Here is a 24459-nt window from a genome sequence, read left to right as displayed (position 1 = left end):
GAGCTAATACCGGGGCTTCGCACAACCTCTGGCGAAGTGTCTCAAAGGAGGTCTGCTGCTCGGGCCCCCATGAGAATGCAACACCCTTCCGGGTTAATCTGGTGAGTGGCACTGCGATCTTGGAGAAATCCTTGATGAATCTCCGATAATACCCTGCCAACCCCAGGAAGCTCCTGATCTCAGAGGGTGACTTCGGCACCTCCCAACTCATCACCGCCTCAACCTTGGCCGGATCGACCAATATCCCTTTCTGATTGACAACATGTCCTAGAAATTGGACCTCTCGCAACCAGAAGTCACATTTGGAGAACTTTGCATAAAGCTTCTCCGACCTCAATACTTCAAGGACCTCCCTCAAATGCTCCTCATGTTGCTCTCTAGATCTAGAATACACCAGAATGTCGTCGATGAATACAATCACTGACCGATCCAACATCGGTCTGCATACCCTGTTCATGAGATCCATGAACACCGCCGGGGCATTGGTGAGTCCGAAAGGCATCACCACAAACTCATAATGCCCGTATCGCGTCCTAAACGCTGTCTTCTGGACATCCTCCTCCCGCACTCTCACCTGATGGTACCCTGACCTCAGATCGATCTTGGAAAACCAAGTTGCTCCCTGCAACTGATCGAATAAATCATCGATCCTCGGCAACGGGTAACGGTTCTTGACCGTCAACTTGTTCAACTCCCGGTAATCAATGCACATCCGGTGTGAACCATCCTTCTTCTTGACGAACAGAATAGGTGCTCCCCACGGCGAGCTGCTCGGCCGAATGAATCCCTTCCCCAACAGCTCCTGGAGCTGCGAGGACAACTCTTGCATCTCTGGAGGTGCAAGACGATAAGGCACTTTAGCAACAGGCGCGGCCCCCGGAACCAGGTCAATACCAAACTCTACTTGCCTCACAGGAGGTACTCCCGGCAGCTCCTCGGGGAAAACATCTGGAAACTCACGCACCACAGGGACCTCCTCAACTGATTTCGGTCTCTCGGGAACCTTCCACGTATCCATCACATACGCCACAAAACCCTTACAGCCCTGCTGTAGACACTGCCTCGCCCTAGCGGCCGAACAAAAAGCTGATCCCGAACGGGTACCCTCGCCGTACACCGAAAGGACTCCCCCACTATGGTCTCGTATGGTCACCAGCTGACGCTCACAGTCGATGACAGCGCCAAATCGGCTCAACCAGTCCATGCCTACGATGACACAAACATCACCCATCGCAATAGGGATCAGGTCAATCGGGAATTCAACCCCGAAAACCTCTAGTACACATTCCCGAAGAACCTCCGTGGCACAAATCACTTTCTCGTTAGCTATAGAAACTCTCAAAGGTCGACTCAACGACTCACGACTAAAGCTGATATGCTGACTAAAGGCTAAGGACACAAAGGACCTACTCGCACCCGAGTCAAATAACACTAAGGCAGGCACAGAGTTCACAAGAAACGTACCTACGCATATAATAACATAAGCATAACATCTCGACATTAAAATAATTACATGAATTACAACATACCTGCCACAACATCGGGCGCAGCGCGGACCTCCTCCGCAGTCAGCTGAAAGGCTCTTCCCCGAGCCCTCGGGGCCTCGGCCTTCACCGGTCGAGTGGCAGTAGCTCCGGCAGCAGGTGCAGATCCCTGAAGAAGCTGAGGGCACTCGGCCTTCCTATGGCCAGTCTGGTTGCAATGAAAGCAAACCGTAAATCCCTTGGGACACTCCCTAGCAATGTGCCCCTCCTTGCCACACTTGTAGCAAGCACCAGATCGACACGCCCCCTCGTGACCCTTGCCGCACTTTCCGCAAGTGCGGCTCTTCGAACCTCCCGTCCTCGCATCGGCGGACTTGGTCCGCTTGGCTGCCGGCTGGAACTGAGCCGGTCGCCGGTCCACCCGCTGAGACTCGGCCTCCTCCCTGGCCTGGGTCTCCAACTCGATCTCGCGCTTCCTGGCATTCGCCTGAAGCTCAGCAAAAGTATGGTAGGTGGAGTTCGACACAAACTCCCGGATATCCCTCCTCAACACTCCCAAGTACCGGCTCATCCGAGCCTGATCAGTGGACACCAGCTCGGGGCAGAACATCGCCCTCTCATGAAACTTCCGCGTAATCACCGCAACAGAATCAGTACCCTGCTTGAGGGTTAAGAACTCCTGCACCAATCGTTCCCTCTCCACCGGGGGAACGTACTCATCCCTGAACATGGCAGTAAATCCCTCCCATGTCACCGTTGTAGTCTCTGCCAAGGTGAAGTTCGCCGTCACGAACTTCCACCAGTCCTTCGCTCCCAGGCGGAGCTGGTTCAAAGCGAACCGTACCCTCAGGTGCTCTGGGCATGAACACGTGTAGAAGCACCCCTCTATGTCCGCGATCCACCTCATCGCAGCAATCGGATCCTGCGTCCCATCGAACTCCGGTGGCTTCGTGTTGCTGAACTCTCGGAACAGCAACGAGTCACCTCCCTGTGGCCTAGCAGCGGCCACAGCTGCGGTAGCTGCAGCGGTTGCAGCCTCAGTCAACGCGGCGTACCGCTCATCGAATGTCTCCATCAGGGTGGTCTTAATAGACCCAAACATCTCCGGGATCTCAGCCCGGATCGCGGCCGCCACCTCCTCGTGAATCATCTGACGAATATCCTCGTCACTCACACCGCTTGTACTCGCTCCGTGGCGTGGTCTAACCATGATGTCTCTGAAATACAACATAAAACTATCAGAGACTCCTCCGAGTATAATCGTACTCGATACGCAACCCTACTCAGTCCCCGATATCCAGGGATTCTTACTTGGGTCTCCCACTGACCCGGTGTCCTCGGTAGTACGGGCCCAATACTACCGACCACACCGCATCAGTGTTCATCCCAAGTCCTCCTCCCCAAACTCCGGATAGTGAGTACTCTACTGCTGATATGCACTATCTACCCGCATGCTAGCAACGCATCTTATATAGGCAAATTCCCCTAGACTAAGGCATCACAAATCAGGCCATTCTAGTCCTATCATGGATACCTAGTCTTCTAGCATGCATAACAATTCATATCATATAATATTGTAAGGTATTTTGGGGATCTTTACCGTTCGGGCGCTGACTGATCGTACACACTGCTTCTTTCTTGCTTACCACAAAACCATTTACAAAAGTTTATGCCTTTATTTAAGAAGTTTCCCTCAAATCCTCGGTTTGAGTTCAGCTACTCCCGAAGGTGCACCCGAATCCCTCAAACCAAGGCTCTGATACCAATTGTAACAACGCGAATTTTCAAACAAATTTTTCTTTTTAAAAATATATTTATTTCCATTCATAATAAGGCATAAATAGTTTAAGTATTCTGTCAAATACAAATAGTCAAAATCCCAAGATCATAAAAGCAGTCTTCAGTGTGTATCGATCACGCCGGCGCCTTCCCACGGTCCTCGCTAGTACCTGAAATACATGCACAACAACTGTAAGCATAAATGCTTAGTGAGTTCCCCAATATACAGCTTACGCACATACGCCTTTCCAGGCCCGATCTTCCGGTCCATGTGTCTCAGGGGACTTCCGTCCCTGCTGGATAAACCTTTCGGTCCTACCCACGCCGACCTTCCGGTCCATCACACAACATATCGCCTTCCGGCCCATAACATATTGCCTTCCGGCCCATAATATAATCGCCTTCCGGCCCATAACATGCGTAGCACATATAACAAATAACTTACCACATATAGCATACATATCACATATCATATCCGACCTTCCGGTCACACAGTCAAACCCTTCCGGGTACAGTATAGTGAGAAGACTCACCTCGTAAAAGCTGAACGCTAGCAAATCCCGAAATGACTCGTGCACAACCGACGAGCTACAACCTCCCTATAACATCACATATCTCATTAATACTTATATCTTCTAAGTGTGACTATCCCTAAGAAGTCAGACTTAGGCCAACTCTGGTCAACGGTCAACTTGACCGGACTCGACGAGTACCATGGCGACTCGGCGAGTCTAGACGTCCTCCAACTTTCTGAGATTCCTTATCTACTCGTCGAGTATCCTCCTCGACCCGACGAGTTACTCCTGGAAGAATCGCGGGGCCACCCCGACTCCACTCGCCGAGTCTGAAGAACAACTCGGCGAGTCCATGCCATGCAGACGATCAACTGCTCCCTGAATTACGTATGGTCCCGAGATATACAATCATGGGACTTTCTGGACTTCTAAACACCTTATTACTGGGGTATAAACGTCTGGGTAATAACATAATAACCCATCCAATCACTAAATGGGTTTCAAAAACCCTAGATTCGCATACACATCAAAATAACAGAAAGGAATCCGAAATATTACCTGGAATATGCCCTCTCTGTGTCTCCAAACCACAGAACTCGAATCCCTTGCTGTTCCTTTAGCCAAAACCCTTCTCCTCCTTGCCCAACAATTTCTTCAAGCCCTAATATCCTCCAATCTTGCTCTAGATGCCCACAGCCGTTTAGGGTTCCTCTCAATCGACTAAAGACGGACAATGACGGCCTATAAGAGCATTATATACGATCCAAAACCGAACGGTTAGGGTTTCTGCTGAACAGCGTCGACTCGCCGAGTCCATATCTGGACTCGTCGAGTCCAGTCGCGGACCCGCGACCAAGTCTGCGATCCTACTCGGCGAGTCTATGCTCCAACTCGTCGAGTCCCCTCTTAACTCACCCCAAAACATAATTAAACAATACCTGAGATTTCGGGTTGTTACAGTGTCGTAGGAAGAGATTCTAACAATCATATTTTCCTAATAGCTTGGCCAATTGTTTGTATGGAAACAAAGACAATTGGAAATGGTTTTGGAGAATCTTAAAGATGACCTACAAATGGCAAATGGTTTTGGTTTTACCTTGATGATAGATCAACATAAGTAATGTCACTTACTATACAACTTAATGTAATTTCTTAATGAATTTGTATTTTCTTAACCAATGACCTTAAATTGTGTGGGGGCTATTAGAGGGTGTATGTAACACCCGGTTCCAGGTACTAAGTTAAGTTAATTTTATAATTTTTACCCTTGGACTCAACAAATTGAAGGCCCAACTCGTCGAGTAAGAACGAATCCAGGTCAGGGACTAAGTAGCCTACTCGACGAGTCAAAAGACTGACTCGGTGAGTAGGAAATGTTTGATGGAAACCTTAATTGCAAGGGTTTGCCTCCCTATTTAAAGAACATAACGCCCCTGTGGCCTCCCTTATCACTGCATCAACGTCCAGAAAGACCTAAACTGCCACCCTTAAGCGTTGTGAGTATTTGAGTGACATTTCTTAATTTATCTTGTGTGATTGAAGTTGGGTGAAGAAGAGGAAGAGGGAGGATTCAAGAGGAGATTTCAGATCCAGAATCAACATCATCTTCTCCTCATTTTCTAGCAATAAAGCTTCACACTTGACTTATTCTTTCCTAGATCTTCTTATGGTTATTTTGCGCTTTGAAGCTTGATTCTTGGGATTTCGACGTCCCAAGTTGATACACCTTCAGATCTAGACCTTGAAGGGTCCTCATGGCATAAAGGTGCCATCTTTATGGCCATGAGAACCCCCATGCATGCTATTAACCCCCCATTTTGAACTTTTAAGCTCAAATGTTGCATGCAAGCACGTAAAGTTTATGACTTTACGTGTTATATCGTCCTTAGGAGCCTAGATCTACCTTTTGGTTAAGTTTTGCACATCAGAAATCGATTAATGGGCTTGGTCATTCGTAGACTCGACGAGTCAGTTTTGGGAGTCGGCAAGTCATGGGTTGATTCCCCAAATCAGTTCGGGGTTCCAAGGAACCCAATTGAGTTTTAGAGAAGATTAGATGAGTCCATAGGAATGACTCAATGTATTAGGACATAGCCATGGCCTGGAAACTATGGGACTCGGCGAGTGGAAGAACACACTTAGCGAGTTCAAGGCAATCTCCCAACCCATGAAGATAGACTCAACGAGTTGTTCATATACCTCGGCGAGTTACAGATTGGACATGTTTATATGATGAAGATAGACTCGACGAGTTGTTCATACAACTCGGTGAGTCGGTTAAAGGATGTCCCGATATCTTGAATAAAGGAGAACTCGTCGAGTTCTTGTTAAACTCGGCGAGCAGAATTGAGTTGAGGAAAAATGAAGGACTAGGGGACTCGACGAGTTGGCAGGCTAACTCGGCGAGTCAGGTCAATTGGAAGTTGACTTTGACCAAGATGTTGACTCTAGCCAGGGGTAAAATGGTCATTTTACCCTGACAATAGTTGTCGGTGTTAACTAAGTGTCATTGTGGAAATTATAGTCGGGGAGTCGCCGGAGCAGCAGTCAGACATTTACCGCTCAGTATTTCAGCAGTCAGCTTCGCGAGGTGATTTCCTTCCAGTAGGAGCGGGTCTACGGCCACAATGCCGGCCCGTTTAGATGATAGTAGTTCCGGACTTGGGTCCGATGTCGGGGTAGTCCCAAGAAGTAGTTTGTATGCTTGATGTCTTGTGATTCATGCATGTATATGTGATTATGTTATATGTTACGATCATGTTTATGCTATATTCAATTTATTCCAAACTTTGGTCTGATACAGCGGGCAAGGCCCTAGTTATTCCGTACTTCGTTCTGATGTAGGGGGAGAGGCCCTAGTTCATCCGGACTTCGGTCCGATGCAGCGGGCAAGGCCCAAGTTATTCCGGAATCTGGTCTGATGCTGTGGGCGAGGCCCTAGTTAGTTCGGACTTCGGTCCAAAGCAGTGGGCAAGGCCCAATATTTGCTTTATATGTTATTGTATGGTATGTGGTAGTTTGGGGGAGCTCACTAAGCTTCGTGCTTATAGTTTCAGTTTTGGTTTCATGTACTTCAGCGAACAAAGGGAAGGGCTCGAGTTGATGGCGTGACACACACCACAGTCTTCAGCCTGGGATTGATTGAATATGATATTTCTCATTTTGTTTTGATACAGTATTTGATACGAGATTTGAGATACATGATACTTGGTTTCTTTTATTGATCATGGATGTTTATGTTTTGTTAGTGTTTTTCAAATGAAAATTTTAGACTGTATTTTTGGGATGTTTCACTGTGAAAGAAGTATTGCCTCCTACTAAACACCGACAATGTGCAAGGTATCTTGTTGCAAAATTCAGGAAAAGATTCAGTGGTGCACATTATGAGATGATGTTTTGGAAGGCATACAAGGCATCCACTAAGCCAATATTCAATTCAACCATGAAGGAAATCCAACTCCTTAATCCTGCAACATTTGATTACCTTATGGAAAAGAACATATAATCATGGTGTAGAGCTTTCTTTCAAGAGGGTGGGATGTGTGATGCATTTGAAAATGGATTATTTGAAAGTATTAACAATGTCTTTAGAGATGCAAGAAAAAAAAATCAAAATCACAATGTTAGAAGAATTTAGGTTGTATGTGGTTGCTGGTATATTTCTATCCCTTATCTTATTGCATATATTTGTTTTATACTTACCTGTTGTACCTGTAATTAGGTATGTTTTTAGTGAACTCCTTACCTACATTGGTTTTCTTTGACTCGGGGACGAGTCGGTCGTTTGTATCTCAGACGTTTAGTAGGGATTTCAATGTGCCATTGGGAGAGTTAGAGTGTTCGTTGCGAGTCTCTATCGCCAATGAACATGAGGATTTTGCTTCTTCAGTCTACCGAGGATGTGAGTTGGAGATCTTTGGGGTGTCTTTCCTGACCGATTTGATTTTGATCCCCATGGGGGATGTGTGTGTGATTGTGGTTATGGACTGGCTTAGTCGATTCGGTGCTATGATCGACTGCAAGGGTCAGCGAGAGGTGGTTCGAACCCCAAGTAGGGGAAAACTAATTGTCTATGGCGAGGGTACCAGGCAGGGATAAGGGTTTTGTTCAGCTGTCAGGGCTTGGCAGTATATTCAACACATGTGTGCGGGTTATCTAGTGTACGTGGTGGATACGCGGGACAAAGATCAGATTTCAGTATCAAAGTTTCTAGTGGTTAGGGAGTTCGCTGATGTATTCCCAGAGGAGTTACTCGGAGTGCCTCCGGAGAGGGATATCGAGTTTAGGATCGACCTAGTGCGAGGCGCGGCTCCTATCACCAAGCCGTCGTACCGATTGGCACCACCAGAGATACAGGAGCTGTCATAACAGCTGCAGGAACTGCTATGAAAGCAGTTTATTCGTCCGAGCAGTTCCCCATGCAGAGCACCAATACTCTTCGTTGGGAAGAAGCACGGATCACACCGGATGTGCATCGACTACCGGGAATTGAACAAGTTGACAGTGAAGAACCGTTATCCGCTCTCGAGGATAGACGATTTCTTTGATCAGTTGCAGGGTGCGTCTTGATTTTCCAAGATAGACTGGAGGTCTGGGTATCACCAGGTCAGGGTTAGAGACGAGGACGTGGAGAAGACTGTGTTCCGAACTCGTTATGGGCATTACGAGTTCGTGGTGATTCCATTCGGGCTCACCAATGCGCCAACAATATTTATGGACCTAATGAATCGGGTGTGCATACCGATGTTTGATCGCTCAGTCATCGTGTTTATAGATAATATCTTTGTGTATTCCAAGACCCAAGAGCAGCACGAGGAGCACCTCAGGGAGTTGTTGGGAGTTATTAGACGAGAACAGCTTTATTCCATGTTCTCGAAGTGCGAGTTTTGGTTACGAGAGGTCCAGTTCCTAGGACACCTCGTTACCTAAGAGGGGATTTTGGTCGGTCCGTCCAAAATCGAGGCAGTCATGCAGTGGGAGGTTCCGAAATCTCCTTCAGATTTACCTCTCGATTATGGCAGAAGTTCCACGAGGAACTAGGCACGCGGCTTCCTTTTAGCATAACTTATCATCCACAGACCGACGGTCAGAGTGAGCGGACCATACAGACCCTCGAGGACATGTTGAGGGTGTGTGTTATTGATTTTGGTGGGAGCTCAGATTCCCACCCCCTTGCAGAGTTCGCCTACAACAACAACTATCATTCCAGCGTTGGCTCCCCGCCTTTTGAGCTGTTGTATGGTCAGAGATGTCACACCCCAGTTTGTTAGGGTAAGGTCGGATATAGGGTGATGGGACGGATGGAGGTAGTCTTGCACACTACCAAGAAGATTCAGTAGATTAGGCAATGACTACAGACCGCTCAAAGTCGACATAAGAGATACGCCAACAGATGTCAATCTGAGTTAGAGTTCCAGGTTGGTGACATGGTAATCTTGAAGGTTTCGCCCTGGAAGGGCGTGACCCACTTCAGGAAGAGGGGAAAATTGGGTCCTCGATATATTGGGCCGTTCAGGATCATTGCCAGCGTTAGCAAGGTGGCTTACAGACTAGAGCTACCGGAGGAGCTCAGTCAGATCCATAACACTTTCCACGTTTCACAATTGCAAAATTGCATTATGGATTAGGAGGCGGTAGTATCGTTGGATGACATTCAGGTCGATGAACGCCTGAATTATGTTGAGAGGCCCGTGGCCATTCTAGAGAATAAGGTGAAGGTTCTGTAGAACAAGGAGATACCTTTGGTAAAGGTACAGTGGGAGCACCGGAGTGGGTCCGAGTGGACGTGGGAACCGGAGGCAGAGATGCAGGAGCACTATCTGGAGTTGTTCGACACAGCAGACTTCGAGGACGAAGTCTGGTTCAAGTGAGGGAGAATTGTAACACCCCGACTTTCAGGTATTAATTTTATATATTTTGCAAGGTCTAATCGACGAGTTGGATGCTCTGACTCGCCGAGTAGAAATGGATTGGGCCACGTGTTTAAATGACCTACTCGCTGAGTCCAAGAAATGACTCGACGAGTAGGAGTTGGAGGATGAAACCCTAATTTTTGGGGTTTTGCACCCCTATTTAAAGGATCATTGGCCCCTTTAGCCTCCCTTACAACCTCTTGAGAGTTCAGAAAACCCTAATATAAGTGTGTGCTCCATTCTTGTGTGTTTTAAGCTTTGGAAGGTGGATCTTAGTGAGAAGAGCTTGGAGAGCAAGTGGCTAGAAGCAAGGAACATGTGGGGATCTAAAATCAACCCCAGTTGGCATCCTTTGAAGGTATCAAGTCTTTACCTTGACCTCATTTCATTCTAGATCACTCTTGGTTAAAGATTAGGGCTTTTCTAGCATATTAAGAAGCTATTCTTAGGTATGAGCTAAGATCTGAAATTGTAACTTCAGATCTGAACTCTCTTTGGTCCCTAAGTCCATAAAGCTTCCAACTTTAGCAAGTATGAACCTCTCCTTGAGTGTAAAACTCCATTACAAGCTTGTTTATGACATTATAAGCCTTGCATGCACATACAACTTGCAACTTTATGTGATAAACATGCCTTGGGAAGCTGGACTCGGCAGGTTGCATGGCCAACTCGGCAAGTCCGATTAAGATTGTCATATAAGGACTTCTGCATGGACTCGGCGAGTCGGTGGGGTGACTCGGCGAGTCAACTAGGGTTTTCCCAACTTTTGGACACGCTTGAACTCGGCGAGTTGTAGGAAACTCGACGAGTCGGGTCAACATGGACTGTTGACCTTGACCGTTGACTTTGATCTTCGCCAAGGGTTGGCTAATTGACTTCTAGGGTATTTTGGTAAATGAGAAATTTATGAGTATGGTTTTATGGTAAATATAGGTGGTGGAGTTTGTGGCGGTGATCCAAGAGTTTGAGCTTATTTTTCGAGTCGACAGTTGCGAGATGAGTTATTCTCACTATATCAATATGGTCTAAGGCAACAATGTCGGCCCATCTGATTGTATCTGGGTTTGTTTCATGAAATGCTTATTAATTTACATCCTAGTAGTTAGGATGGTGATATGCTATATTAGTGATCGGTTAGGTATGTATCCTGGTAATAGGATGTTGCTATGATTAGTGATCAGTTAGATCGGTTTGACTGTTATGTATGCTAGCGTATGATATATATGATATGTATGATATGTGCACATGTTTGTTGATTGGGGGTTGGGTTGAGGCGGTCCTTCTTTGTGCAGAAGGCCAGCATACCCAGGGCGCTCTGGATATACTGAAGGTCCTGCAAAAGGGTTCAGTTAGGCCGAAGGCCTAACGAGCGGTCCGAATAGGCTGTAGGCCCTGCGAGGTGGTGTAGACGTGCCAAAGGCTCGGAGAGCGGTCCATATAGGCTGAAGGCCTGCAAGGAGGTCCAGTCAGGTTGAAGGCTCATTATGCATGTTGTTTACCTATATGTTTATATGATATGGTTATGACTGTATGGCGTTGGTATTTTGGGGGAACTCACTAAGCTCTCAGGCTTACGGTTTCAATTTATCGTTTCAGGTACATAAGGGGACTGTGGCAAGGCAAAGGCGCGATCATGCTACTCCTCACTTTTTATGACTATGTTTTTGGGAGACTCTGATATAGACTATTTTTAAAACGAATTTGTAATGACTGTTTGTTTTATATGTTTTAAAAGTTTCAATTTGGCATGATTTTTATGGGTGTTACAAGTTGGTATCAGAGCCTTGGTTTGAGTAAATTGGAGAAATATTCGTGTGAATCCAGTCTCAAATCAAGAAAAAGATTCTCAAAATGGTTTTCAAAATATTAATGGAGGATGCAAGAGTACGATCAGACGGAGCTCACTGATAGACCCCAAAATACCTTACGGATTATTTGATTTTGTGATATGTTAGAACAAAATGCTAGTACTTGGCTAGGAATCTTCAGGAATTGCATGATTATACGATGCCTAATAGCCTAGGGTTTTCCTTATATGAAATTGACATCATTACTGTAGTTACTTAGTGTATGCATCACGGTCGTATATAATTAAGATCTTATAGGCTGAGAATGTTTGGTTTGGCCTTATTTCCTGTTCTTGTTTGATGAAGGGCTTAGGGTAGGATCAGGTATTCAAAAGTCTATAGGGTCCAACGTTATGTATGGTTAGCATACACGAGTGCTACAGGGTTGGTGGAAGTTTCATGGATATGTGGATTATGTGAGGCTGGTAGGTCAGTTGTGAGACAATTAGCCTTCCTCTAGGAGTGAGGATGGAGCGACTACCATGTATATGTATGTTGTTAGGGTGTTTTAATGATACTTAAGACAAATATGGGTAGGTGTGGAAGGTAGTATGGGCCCGTACTACTGAAAGCATAGGATCCATACGCGTAGCAAGGAAGTCACAACCCCAAGGGTTCAGTCGGGAGTTGGTTCCCTGTTATTTATGCGGATTATCTGATATCTTCCTGTTATATTTTCAGTATGGTGGTTACGAGGCATTTTGTGACTGGATCCGGATCGGGATCAGGGCAGGGAGATCAGGAGGCCCTGACAGCGCCCGAGGTTATCAGACAGGATGGGCCAACATTGACAGAGGATCGTGTTAGGGAGATCGTCCGCAATGAGGTGGTCGAGATTGTCCGTGGCAGATTCCGGAGTTGTTTGGGTCTATAAAGACTACTATGATGGAGTACTTCGATGATAGATACGCAACCCTTGCCGAGATGGCTGCCGCAACAGCTACAACGGCTGTAACCGCGGCAGGGGGAGGAGTTGGTCGGGCATTCTAGTACCGGGACTTCGATAACACGAAGCCCCCTAATTTTGATGGGATTCAGGATCCCATCAAGGCCATGAGGTGGTTATCTGGTGTGGAGGGGAGTTTCTGTTGGATTAGTGTCTAAGTCCATAAATATTTTGGTATGTACTTGACCCGATGATGCATGGTCATTTTGGGTTGCCTTCACCAAAGCAACTTGATTGGAGAAATAAATAAAGAGAGAGAGGTTATTATGATTTATTAATATGTTATAAGAATAATATATTAAAGGAGAAATCATATTTGTTTAATTAATATTGGTCAATAATTAATTAAGAATTAATTTTGTGATCAAGTGTAATTAATTAAACTAAAGGGGCTGAATTGTAATTATGTGATAGTTACAAAATAAGGTAAGGATTATCTTGTATATATGGTGAACGAATTTAAGGATAAAGAGCCTTAGAATTCGAGTATGATAAGGATTCAAGGATTATCTTATTGGTTGCTTGGTGGATAAGCAACTAGATAAGGATAATGACTGAAACCCTATCTCTACACCTATATAAACACCCCTAGGGTCATGAATTCGTGTATCCCTTCCCAAGAAGTCTTAGAGACGAATTCTAACCTCCCTCCTCTCTCTTTATACCTTCTCCACTTGCTTATGGTGTTTGTAAGCCATTAGAGGAGTGACACTTGTGACTCTCAGCTTTCCAAGGTCAATTCAAGGAGGAGTTAGATTGTTATTGCTATATAACAATCAAGGTATGTTCTTAAACCTACTTACATGTGAATTCTGATTTCCATATGCTAGAATTAGGGTTTATAGTCTTGGATTCAAAGCATGTACAATAGAGAAACCTAGATCCAAGCATTAGGGTTTGTATGAGCACATAGGATGTCTTATGACCAAAACCCATCAGTGGTATCAGAGCCTAGCCTGGTTTGAATTGTATTGATGCATTGTATATCTAAAAAATTCGTTTTTTTTTGGTGTTTTGGAGGCTGGACTCGCCGAGTCTGTAGCTGAACTCGCCGAGTCCAGGCTTGACTCGACGAGTCAACTCGTCAGATAGAGCTTATCTCGGGATTTCTTGTTGTTTTTGCATTGGGATAGTTACCTTATCATGGTAGATCAATATTAATCCGATTATATGATATATTTGACTATATTTTTGATCTAATTGAAGATATTTATCAATTAATTAGATAATTGTTACCTTATTTGATATATGTTAAGTTATGGAAATTATTTGATCATTATCTTGCAAGAATTTGAACTAGATCTAATTAGATAACCACCAATTATAGTTAATTGCCTTATTTGAATTATGTGATCTAGAATATTCTTGACAAAGTTTGGAATAGTTTCACATTAATCCCTTTAGGTTTTATATTTTAAATTTGAACCCAAAAGTTTTGTTGTTTTGAAATTTAAATAGTTAAAACCCTAATGTTTTGAAAAAGGTTTCAAAATTTGCCCTCAAGTTTTGGAATTTAAATTTTGATTAAATAGTTTAATTTTGATGTATATTTAAATTCTAAACCCTAATGCGTTGAAATGTTTCAAAACTTGCCCTCAAGTTTTGGAATTTAAAAGTTGATTAAAAGTTTAATTAGGAATGTTAAATTCTAAAACTCTAGTATAGTTTTGAAAAAGTTCAAATCACACCCTTATGGTTTTATTAATTAATTAAGGTGTATAATTAAAAGAGGTTTAATAAATCCGTAAAAGTTTAGGTTAACCGTTTAATAGAATTAAAAGTGTAATTGTTAAAGTTAACCACATAGTATTTTAAAAGTTATAAAATACACCCTATACTATATATAACATTAAAAGTCTAACATTATATATATGTATAACTAAAAGTCAGTCTTACCGTTAGTAGGCCTCATTCACGAAGCTGGTCTATAAGGGGTGTTTAAGGAAATTGCCTATAAAATGGCGATTGAATGGGTATCCACTCTTACCCACCACACTCTTGACTAGTGGAGGGTCGTTAGCCGAACGCGTAGGATAGGACGAAACCTTCCATTATAAGTATAATGAATTATCAAAGTAACTAAATGTTTTCATAAAATTCCCAATCTTAGTTACTTAGGCAAAAGTGAATTGATGCAATTCCATGAAATTACACTTTGTGCCCTTGCGAAGACGTTAGTGGAGCGTGTGTGGTTAACTGGCACACTAAATGGTTCTAAGCAAAGGTAGCAAAGGGTGACTCAATGTTTGTCATAGTTCGGTGGAGCGTGTGTGGTTTACCGGCACATCGAATAGGTGACTGTAACATGTGAGGGCACCATGTAGTTTGCATGGTTATTCACACCCGCTTTGTGATCCTCGGCATCCCAGTCACAAACAAGAGGGACATATCGAGATATAAACATGCCATTGAAAGTTCAATGTATCTCAAAGGATCTAGGAGTTTTCATAGATTTCTTTTTCGTTTTTCATGGTGGAAATTAGTGAATCGTCATTCACTTACCTTCAAATATTCTGCAACTAGATTACGACATCCCTTTTCTAGGTTGTAGCGTATTGTGTTGGGTCCTAGCCTTGGAATTTCATTTGGGTGATCTACCAAGGACTCAATCTATCAACTAACTTGAATTCATTTTTCTCCCGTTTTGTAGATGTCAAAGTTCGACAACTATGGTCTTCTCAAATCCCATGGAACAAGCATTCCACATGAAGATGATATTCCACGATTCGATCGAGGAACAAGAAATCATGCTTCAATTCCTCTACCTCCTTCAATTATTCTCCCTAACCCACAAGTTCAAAGGCTTGAAAAGTTCAAGATCACTCAAGCCCTTTTGGCAAATAAACATAAAGAAGGAAAGTCCGTGTGTGCACACGTCCTAGGGATGAAGTCACACATTGATAAGTTAAGAAAGTTGGGATCTGTTGTCTGTGAGGAAATGGCTGTTGATTGGGTTCTTCAGTCACTTCCCAACTCATATAGTGAGTTCGTAAGAGAGTACTATATGATGAACTACGACGTAACCCTTATAGATCTCACCTATATGCTTATTGCTGCTGAATCAGCAATGATTTGGCGCAATAGAAAAGCAAAGTTGATTGGTGAATCTGCCTTCGAGACCTCTATGGATATAGACAATGGCAACGAAAGACATGCTATGATCGAAAAGTTTGATCATAAGAGAAAGGCGATGTCTGAAGTAGTTCCATGTCCTGTTCCAAAAGAGTCGATTTGCTTTTATTGCCAAGAGAAGGGGCATTGGAGACGAAGCTACCCCATTTACCTAAGAGATCTAAGAGATAGGAGAGTCAAAACGTATGGCTCTAAGATAGGTAAAATCCATTAACTAACTCTTTTAAGCTTCTATTCTAGATTCTTAATACATAATGTGATAAGATTACAATTCATGTTTTGTAGGATCGAAGAAAAGAAAGGAAGCTTAAGGGAAGAAGTAAGCAGAATCTAACCGTGAAGGAATGGATTTCGATCATGTTTCTCGAAGATTAGATTCTTGAGCTACTACTTAGAGTTAGAATTAGATTACTAAGAAAGATGTATTAGCATAAGTTTTTCAATAAGTTGCATTGTAAGGACAAATTTTTCCGCAATAAAATAAATTTTGATTTTAAATTTATTTATTTATCCTTACAATGGCGTGTATGAAAAATTGATGTTAAAATGTTTCAATTATTAGCAATAATGGATTTGGTTCTTATTATGTTATGGAAAGTCGAGAATTTACCAAATTGGGAGAGTTTCTCATCACCCAAGTATCAATTGGACAGAAACTTGGAATCATGCAACGTGAATGCACGATGAATGAGAAATTTCATATTTGGAAATTAGACAAATTCATTGACAAAGTGTCAAGTGAGGGACTAAGAGATCGAGCACACAATGTTGCGTGTTGATCAAGTCAACCATAAGAGTAACAATGATATTCATCATGATTTACTAAAGGTTTAGTGAATATAATTATACTTACAAGATTAAGTGTAATTTTGAATTGATTAAAGGGTTTAGATCAATAGCAGAATGAATAACAAGAATCAAGTAGGCAGAGAGATAAAAGTTCCTCCATTCTAAGAAGAAGGGAGAGTACCTTTTATGCTTTATGATAGGTCTTAATGATTAAGAACCATATCTCAATTGATCCTCTAAGTGAGTCTTAGTACAATTGTATGTCCAAGAAGAGGAATCAAAGATTGAAGAAATGGTCAAATCAAGAAGTCAATCATACTTCATTCCAAAAACAAGTCTTAAAGTTAAGATTGTGACAATGAGTGAAAAGTATTAAGAAGGTTTAAAACATTCATTAAATGTGGTAAGTTGTGATGTCTTAGATAAGACAAAGACCAACTAGGACCAATTTATGAAGTGTTTTGATAAAAACTACACTAACTCTTGAATATTTGTTTGTCAAGAAATGTCTTTTGACAAGAGAATCTTATATGTCAAGGAGTCAGTGGGAGTCTTAATGGTCTTGAAAGGTTTCAAGAACAAATCAAATAAACCTTATCGATCATCACTAGCACACGAGTTGAGGTTTGCAACATATCGTAATGACATTATTTTGTTTCTGTGCCAATCCAATCGAGTTAATTATGCATGAGAGTTCTATGAGTTCTCATTTTGAACGCATAAAAGGCAAAGCACCTTAATCAATGAAAGGTACATTGATAAGAAAAGGTGAGCTGCTTAACTACTTGGAAGACATGGTGGGCAGCTGTGCTACCATAAGGCAAGAAATCAAGATTAAGAAAGCTCGGTCCATATGAGTTTGAATTTGTCGTAAACTTTAGTTTAACAAATTCACATGGATAAGAACACATACACCGCTCAAATCTAAGTGTCATAAGATTTCCTCCTTCATGAAAATGATTGTGAAGAAATGCTTTCACTAAGAGAGATTTTAAGAAGATAGTGATTGTAAAATTGCATTCTCAAATTCAATCATGGTTACGGCATCCCTTTCCATAATTTGAATTGTGAGGTTTGGCAATTAGTCTTAATTGTTTAGACACACATATGAACTATCAAAGGCAAAGGTGTATAAGTTCAAGAAGCATTGATAAAGGATTATCAAAGCACTAAGTATTAGAAACATGAACTTAAGAAATTCAATAAGTATTGTTTTCTGAAAGTTAAGTTTTATAATAATCATCATGATAGTGGGAGCATAAATGTTATTATTGTATGATTATTAAGGAAAGTATTGCAAGGTTAGCAATATTAATTATAGAAAACAAGAGTCATACTTTGCAAAGTTGTAAGAGTTGAAAGGTTGTTTTGCTATAATTAAGGGAGAGAATATTATGCTTCATTTCAAATCTAAAGGATTAGGTTGAGAAATGTTAATAAATTTAGTCAAAGGTACATAGTGTGTTCTTAAAATTTCGATTATGATTACGGCATCCCTCTTCACAATTCGAATTTTGAGAACATAGCAAATAAAACATTATGCGTCGTGTCCCATACGCTTCGGGTATAGGATCGATTGCAATTGCTTTAATGTTTGATCATTCTAAAATTTTCCAAATGTCAAGCGCATTTAGAGGGAAAAGGGACTAGAATTGGTTTTGACTAAAACAATTAAACAACTATCAAAGGACAACCCAAAGATCGACGAGGATTGGTCGCTTGTGAGTAGTTGGAAGTATAGTATTGGAAAATATGGAAATGTTTCCATATTGGATGGACCGTATCAACATCATTACAAATAGATAAGATTCTATTAAGAATGAGTTGTCATATGGAACATATGGAAGTGTGTCCATATTGGGAATTGAATATTGAGAAATCTATGACTAGATTAGAAACTTTTATTCAAAAGGATGTTCAAAGGAATGTACTTTGAGTGAGAGACATCATATCTATGGAATTGTCTTGTAACAATCTCCGATAGAGGACCTTGTAATATCATTGGCAATAGTCTTTGTGACTTTGGTGCAGTGACATTACGAAAGGATAAGCTGCATAGAATGTTAGAATCTAGCATATTCTATAAGTAGCAAGAATTTGATATTCTTTAACTTATGAAAAAGGATTTGGAGTTGTAAAATGAGAATGATTGGAAATGTGTTCAATTTGTCTATTTCACAAAAGTAAGAACCATAGGTAAACATTGTGTGCATGCTAGGAGCATGGGACAAGTGTTGGAATTCAAGTAAGAAGTTGATTACCCGAACGACAAATAATGAGTAATCGATATGGTGATAAATAAAAGGCGTTTTATTTATACTCAAAGGTTTGAGGCCATATGGGATTAGTATTATTCTTGTTTTTCACATTTGCATGTTTTGACTTCCAGAATAATTGAGTTTATTAAGAATAATCGAATTATTCAAACGGGCCACAGTCGTTCATATGTTGGAAGTAGATATGAATGAAGACTGTCGTGAATTGGTGTGTGGAATGTCTAGAAAAGTATTAGACATAAGCAAATGTTTGTTGCAACGTTCATGAGTGCTTACGAATATGATTTGAGCATTGGATTAAACCCACGCTCACTTGGATCACTCCATGGATTGTGTCATGAGTGATTGGTGAGACGATAACATCTTATATTCTTGAAACCGAGATGTGTGAGTTGTATCTTGCAAATCGGTTGCACATTGATAATATGTAAACGCACTAGTAACTTGGTGTTATAAAACATATTGTTGTGTGTGATTCGGTAAGTGAGTTCAAGCGAACATTGTATCAAAGTTTATCCGTTCCTTTTATCCAAAGTAGGATAAAAGCGATATCTTTGGGCCCCTCGATGGTTTAGTGATGACATACGTAAATGCTCAGCCGGGCTAGGGCTAACTTGATTTGTTCAATTAGTTTGTCGTCATAAATCAGAAATCGAGAAGTAGTACAAAGAGAATGATTAGAAATCATATCTCATATGATATCTAGAATGGAGGAATATATGATCCCTTATCTAAGGACACGCGTATTTGATATGATCAGAGTTGACAGCGGCTTTGGAAAGCTACGATTGCAGATCGGGATCCGAAGTCATACGCAGAATAGTTATTAGACTTATCCAAGTGGGAGACTGTTGGATTAGTGTCTAAGTCCATAACTATTTTGGTATGTACTTGACCCAATGGTGCATGGTCCTTTTGGGTTGCCTTCACCAAAGCAACTTGATTGGAGAAATAAATAAAGAGAGAGAGGTTATTATGATTTATTAATATGTTATAAGAATAATATATTAAAGGAGAAATCATATTTGTTTAATTAATATTGGTCAATAATTAATTAAGAATTAATTTTGTGATCAAGTGTAATTAATTAAACTAAAGGGGCTGAATTGTAATTATGTGATAGTTACAAAATAAGGTAAGGATTATCTTGTATATATGGTGAACGAATTTAAGGATAAAGAGCCTTAGAATTCGAGTATGATAAGGATTCAAGGATTATCTTATTGGTTGCTTGGTTGATAAGCAACTAGATAAGGATAATGACTGAAACCCTATCTCTACACCTATATAAACACCCCTAGGATCATGAATTTGTGTATCCCTTCCCAAGAAGTCTTAGAGACGAATTCTAACCTCCCTCCTCTCTCTTTATACCTTCTCCACTTGCTTATGGTGTTTGTAAGCCATTAGAGGAGTGACACTTGTGACTCTCAGCTTTCTAAGGTCAATTCAAGGAGGAATTAGATTGTTATTGCTATATAACAATCAAGGTATGTTCTTAAACCTACTTACATGTGAATTCTGATTTCCATATGCTAGAATTAGGGTTTATAGTCTTGGATTCAAAGCATGTATAATAGAGAAACCTAAATCCAAGCATTAGGGTTTGTATGAGCACATACGATGTCTTATGACCAAAACCCATCAGTTTCTTCACATGTTCGTGTCCTACTGACCAGAAGGTCAGATGTGCCCTAAACCTATTGAGGTCTGGGGCAAAGGACTGGTAGAGGTTGATGACTGGGTCTTATATTGATGATCAAAGGTTTGCGGTTACTTGGGAGAAGTTCATGGATATTTTCCGCACACACTATATTCCACGAGTTGAGCGAGAACGGTTAGCTCATGAGTTCTTGGATCTGAGACAGGGTATCGAGTCCATGACAGAGATCACCCGAATGTTTACCGAGAGGGTGATGTTTTGCCCGGAGTTTGATTTTGAGCAGGCTCAGATGACGCATTATCTGAGCATCCTGAAGACCGATATCCGTCAGTTTGTTGCCACCCAATGATGTGATACTTTGCTAGAGTTATAGGAGGCCACAGGTGGCGGGAGCTTGAGATTGAGTTGCAGCTTCGAGTGTAGACGCAAGCCCCGACACAGTCCCAGCCGGTGCCGAAGCAGTCCAAGACCGTTGATACTAAGTCTGGAGAGCAGAAGGGCCGCACTTGTGGGAAGTGCGGGAAGGTTCATTCCGGGGTGTGTCGATCGGGTAGCGGGTGCCACAAATGTGGCAAGGAGGGGCATTATGCGAGGGACTGCCGAGAGAACGCCCCTACTCTGGATATGAGGATATGTTATCGCTATCATCAGGTTGGTCATATGAAGACCAACTGTCTGTAGCTCGTTGCTAGGCCGGCGCAGGCTCTAGCGCCGACTACATTGAGGATTCCCGATGAGAGGCAGGGTAGAGCAGAGCCCCCGACGGCTCAGGGGTGCGCATTCCAGCTTATAGCTGAGGAGGCCAGAGCAGCACCGAATGTGGTTGCTAGTATGTTTCTATTCCTTATCTTATTTCTTATATATGTTTTATACTTACCTGTGATTAGGTACGTTTTTAGTGAACTCCTTTCCTGCATTGGTTTTATTTGACCCGGGGGCGAGTCGGTCGTTTGTATCTCATACGTTTATTAGGGAGTTCAGTGTGCCAGTAGGAGAGTTAGAGTGTCCGTTGCGAGTCTCTATCGCCAACGAACATCGGGTTTCTGCTTCTTCAGTCTACCGAGGATATGAGATGGAGATCTTTGGGGTGTCTTTCTCGATTGATTTGATTCCGATCCCCATGGGGGATGTGTGTGTGATTGTGGTTATGGACTTGCTTAGTCGATTCGGTGTTTTGATCGACTGCGAGGGTCAGCGAGTGGTGGTTCGGACCCCAAGTGGGGGAAAACTGATCGTCTAAGGCGAGGGTACCAGGCAAGGATTAGGGTTTTCTTCTGCTGTCAGGCTCAACAGTATATTCAGCACGGGTGTGCGGGTTATCTAGCGTACGTGGTGGATATGCGGGACAAAGATCAAATTTCAGTATCATAGGTTCCAATGTGTAACATACACGTTTTGAAATCGTGTTTTGTAATGAATAAAATTGTGAAATACTATGTGAAATTGAGTTGAGTTCTAACAGATGGTTTTTACTAGAAGTGAAGTAAAATTATGTTTAGAATCACTCATAAAATATTAGAAGTCCTATGAGATTCCAATTAAAAGCCAAATAGTGAAATATAGCGAAAATATAAAATTTGAAATAAGTAAAATTTATTATTAAAAGTGGTATATAATATCGTTAAAAACATTTAGGCGAAAACCTCGTCGAAATCCGAGTTATAACGAAAAAGTTATGACCAGTCAAAGATTCGCGACAAAACCGGCATGGCGCCGAATGGCGTAAAAAGTGAGTTTTTAATAAACTACTTTTTAGCCTTAGTGATCTAAATGAAAGTCTTAGTATTCATTAAACCGAGAAGTTCGATAAAAAGAACGCCAAAATCTGACTTCGTATGAGGAAGTTATGATTTTTCTAAGTTTCAGAGTAGCAGTAGACAGCTAAAAACGCGAATTTTAGATCGAGCGATATTCAGCCGATACAACCTAAACGAGAATTGAAGATCTCGTCATTTGTAGTACAACGGTAAAAAGTCTGACAAAAACGGACATCGGATGAAGAAGTTATGAATTTTTAACGAATTTTCTTGTCACGGTTTGTTAAAAATATAATAATAAAAATAAATTCAAAATTAGCCGAAGGAGTCTAAACGAAAGTTGTAGATTATATTCTCACCTACGCGTGCATATAAAGAACGTCAAAAACGGAGTTCATATGTGAAATATATGAATTTTTGAAGTTATTAAATAAAAATAAATGAAAAACCGAAGTATTATCCGAAGCCGTATGCCCCGCGTACGCGAGAGTTACGCCCAACATACTTCACACATAGAAGGTCCAGAGTTAGCCATGTCTACCTGTCTTCGCATGATCGCCACGTAGAAGGCCGAGTTCCGAGCTGTTGCCACGCCTCGTACGCCCAGTGTACTCTGAGGCTTCGGCCAGCTATAAAAGGGACGCGAGACAGCCCGATTTTGTTTGGAAACTTTCACTCTTTTACACCCTATACCAGTGTTCTAAAAGGCGCGCCATGGTGTGATGCGCGGCGTTGCCGTTACAAAAAGTTTCATAACGTTGCTGTTAGGCGTGGCGCGTGGCAAGGCGTGATATGGCGTGCCATGGCGTGCCACGGCGCGTTATGACGTGTTATGGCGCGTGTTTTTTCATTTTAGACATGTTTTTGTGCTCTTTTTTATACCTTTTCTAATCGGACATACAAGTATTGTGTTTTTTATTAACTTTCTATTATTATTTGTTGATATAACACTTCTAAAAACTAGGTATATTTGATATAAATTTATATTTATGCGGTAATATAATTATAAATTAGTACAAAATCGCCGCCTTACATCACGCCTTGAAAAAATCCATGGCTCGCCATAACTCGTTAAGCTTGAGGCTTGCCTTGCCGCCACGCCACGCCTCTCGCCTTTTAGAACCTTGCCATATACTCCATATTTAGCCCACTTTTAACCCCTCGAAGTCCCGGTATCAATCCCGACCCCTGAAGCAAGTCCCGGCGCCCCGATGATCCCGAGAAAATTATATTTTAAGTCGAAACTTTGCCCGAGTAAAGTCCGGTTTTCAACTAAAAACCCCGGTTTCGCCCCAGAAAGTCATATTTGGAGCCGAAGTACTGTCCAAATTATTATTTTAACCCCGGTTATTTCAAGGTGAGTTCAATATATAGGAACAATTGTATGTTATGTGTTATATGTGCTATGTGCTTTTCAGTGTTATTATTCCGAGTTATTTTCCCGTGTTATTTTATTCGCTATTTTTATAGCAAAAGTAATACCCTTGACCATGTGATCAGTTAAAATTGAACTGTCTCAATTCTCGGGCAATCGCACCAAAAACTCGCGTTCCTTTTGGATTTCCTTCTTGATCAATCACAACTGCGGCATTGTCATCATATCGTATTATCATACCGTTGTCACGTTTAAGTTCTTTACAAGTACGGACAATTACAGCTCCGAATTAGTGGATGCTGCCAAAGGGAGTGGCGATGCCATACGCAAAAGGGAAGAGACTCATAAAATGGCAGAGTCAAATAGAGCTTTTGCACATTTTCGTTAATCCATGAACATGATCTATACATCTCGATCGGAAAAGAATCAAGAGAAAAAGAAAGAATCGGAATTGATCGATATATTTCTCGAAACAAACGAAAAGGAAACGAAAGATGAAACATAAATCATGGATCAACTAAGCCCTCTCGGGGACTTTCTTAAGAATAAGAAAGAAGAACCTCATGTAAATACCGTGGAATAAGGTTTGATCCTATTCATGGAGATTCCATAAATATTCCATTCCAAAAATGGAAACAATTGGGATTTTTTTAGAAATTAGATGCAGTTACTAATTCATGATCTGGCATGTACAGAATGAAAACTTCATTCTCGATTCTACGAGAATTTTTATGAAAGCCTTTCATTTGCTTCTCTTCGATGGAAGTTTGATTTCGTAGCCTCTGGTCATGTAGAGCATGTCTCTGTAAGAGAATGACTTCTATTCTATGGCATTGGCAAATGGTTAGACAGGACTATAAGCCTGAAATCTAACAAGATGTTAATCATAAATCTTATGTCTTCTGTGCCATTTGGGCCGAAGCTTTATTGATGTTTATCAAGTATGAAAATTGTTATGTCTCATTGATTGTATATCTTTGAATC

Source organism: Lactuca serriola, chromosome 9 (assembly GCF_051521515.1).
Source record: "Lactuca serriola cultivar US96UC23 chromosome 9, Lser_US96UC23_V15, whole genome shotgun sequence".
NCBI classification, from domain to species: domain Eukaryota; kingdom Viridiplantae; phylum Streptophyta; class Magnoliopsida; order Asterales; family Asteraceae; genus Lactuca; species Lactuca serriola.
The sequence above is the reverse complement of the archived record's forward strand: the minus strand, read 5'-3'. Positions refer to the sequence as shown.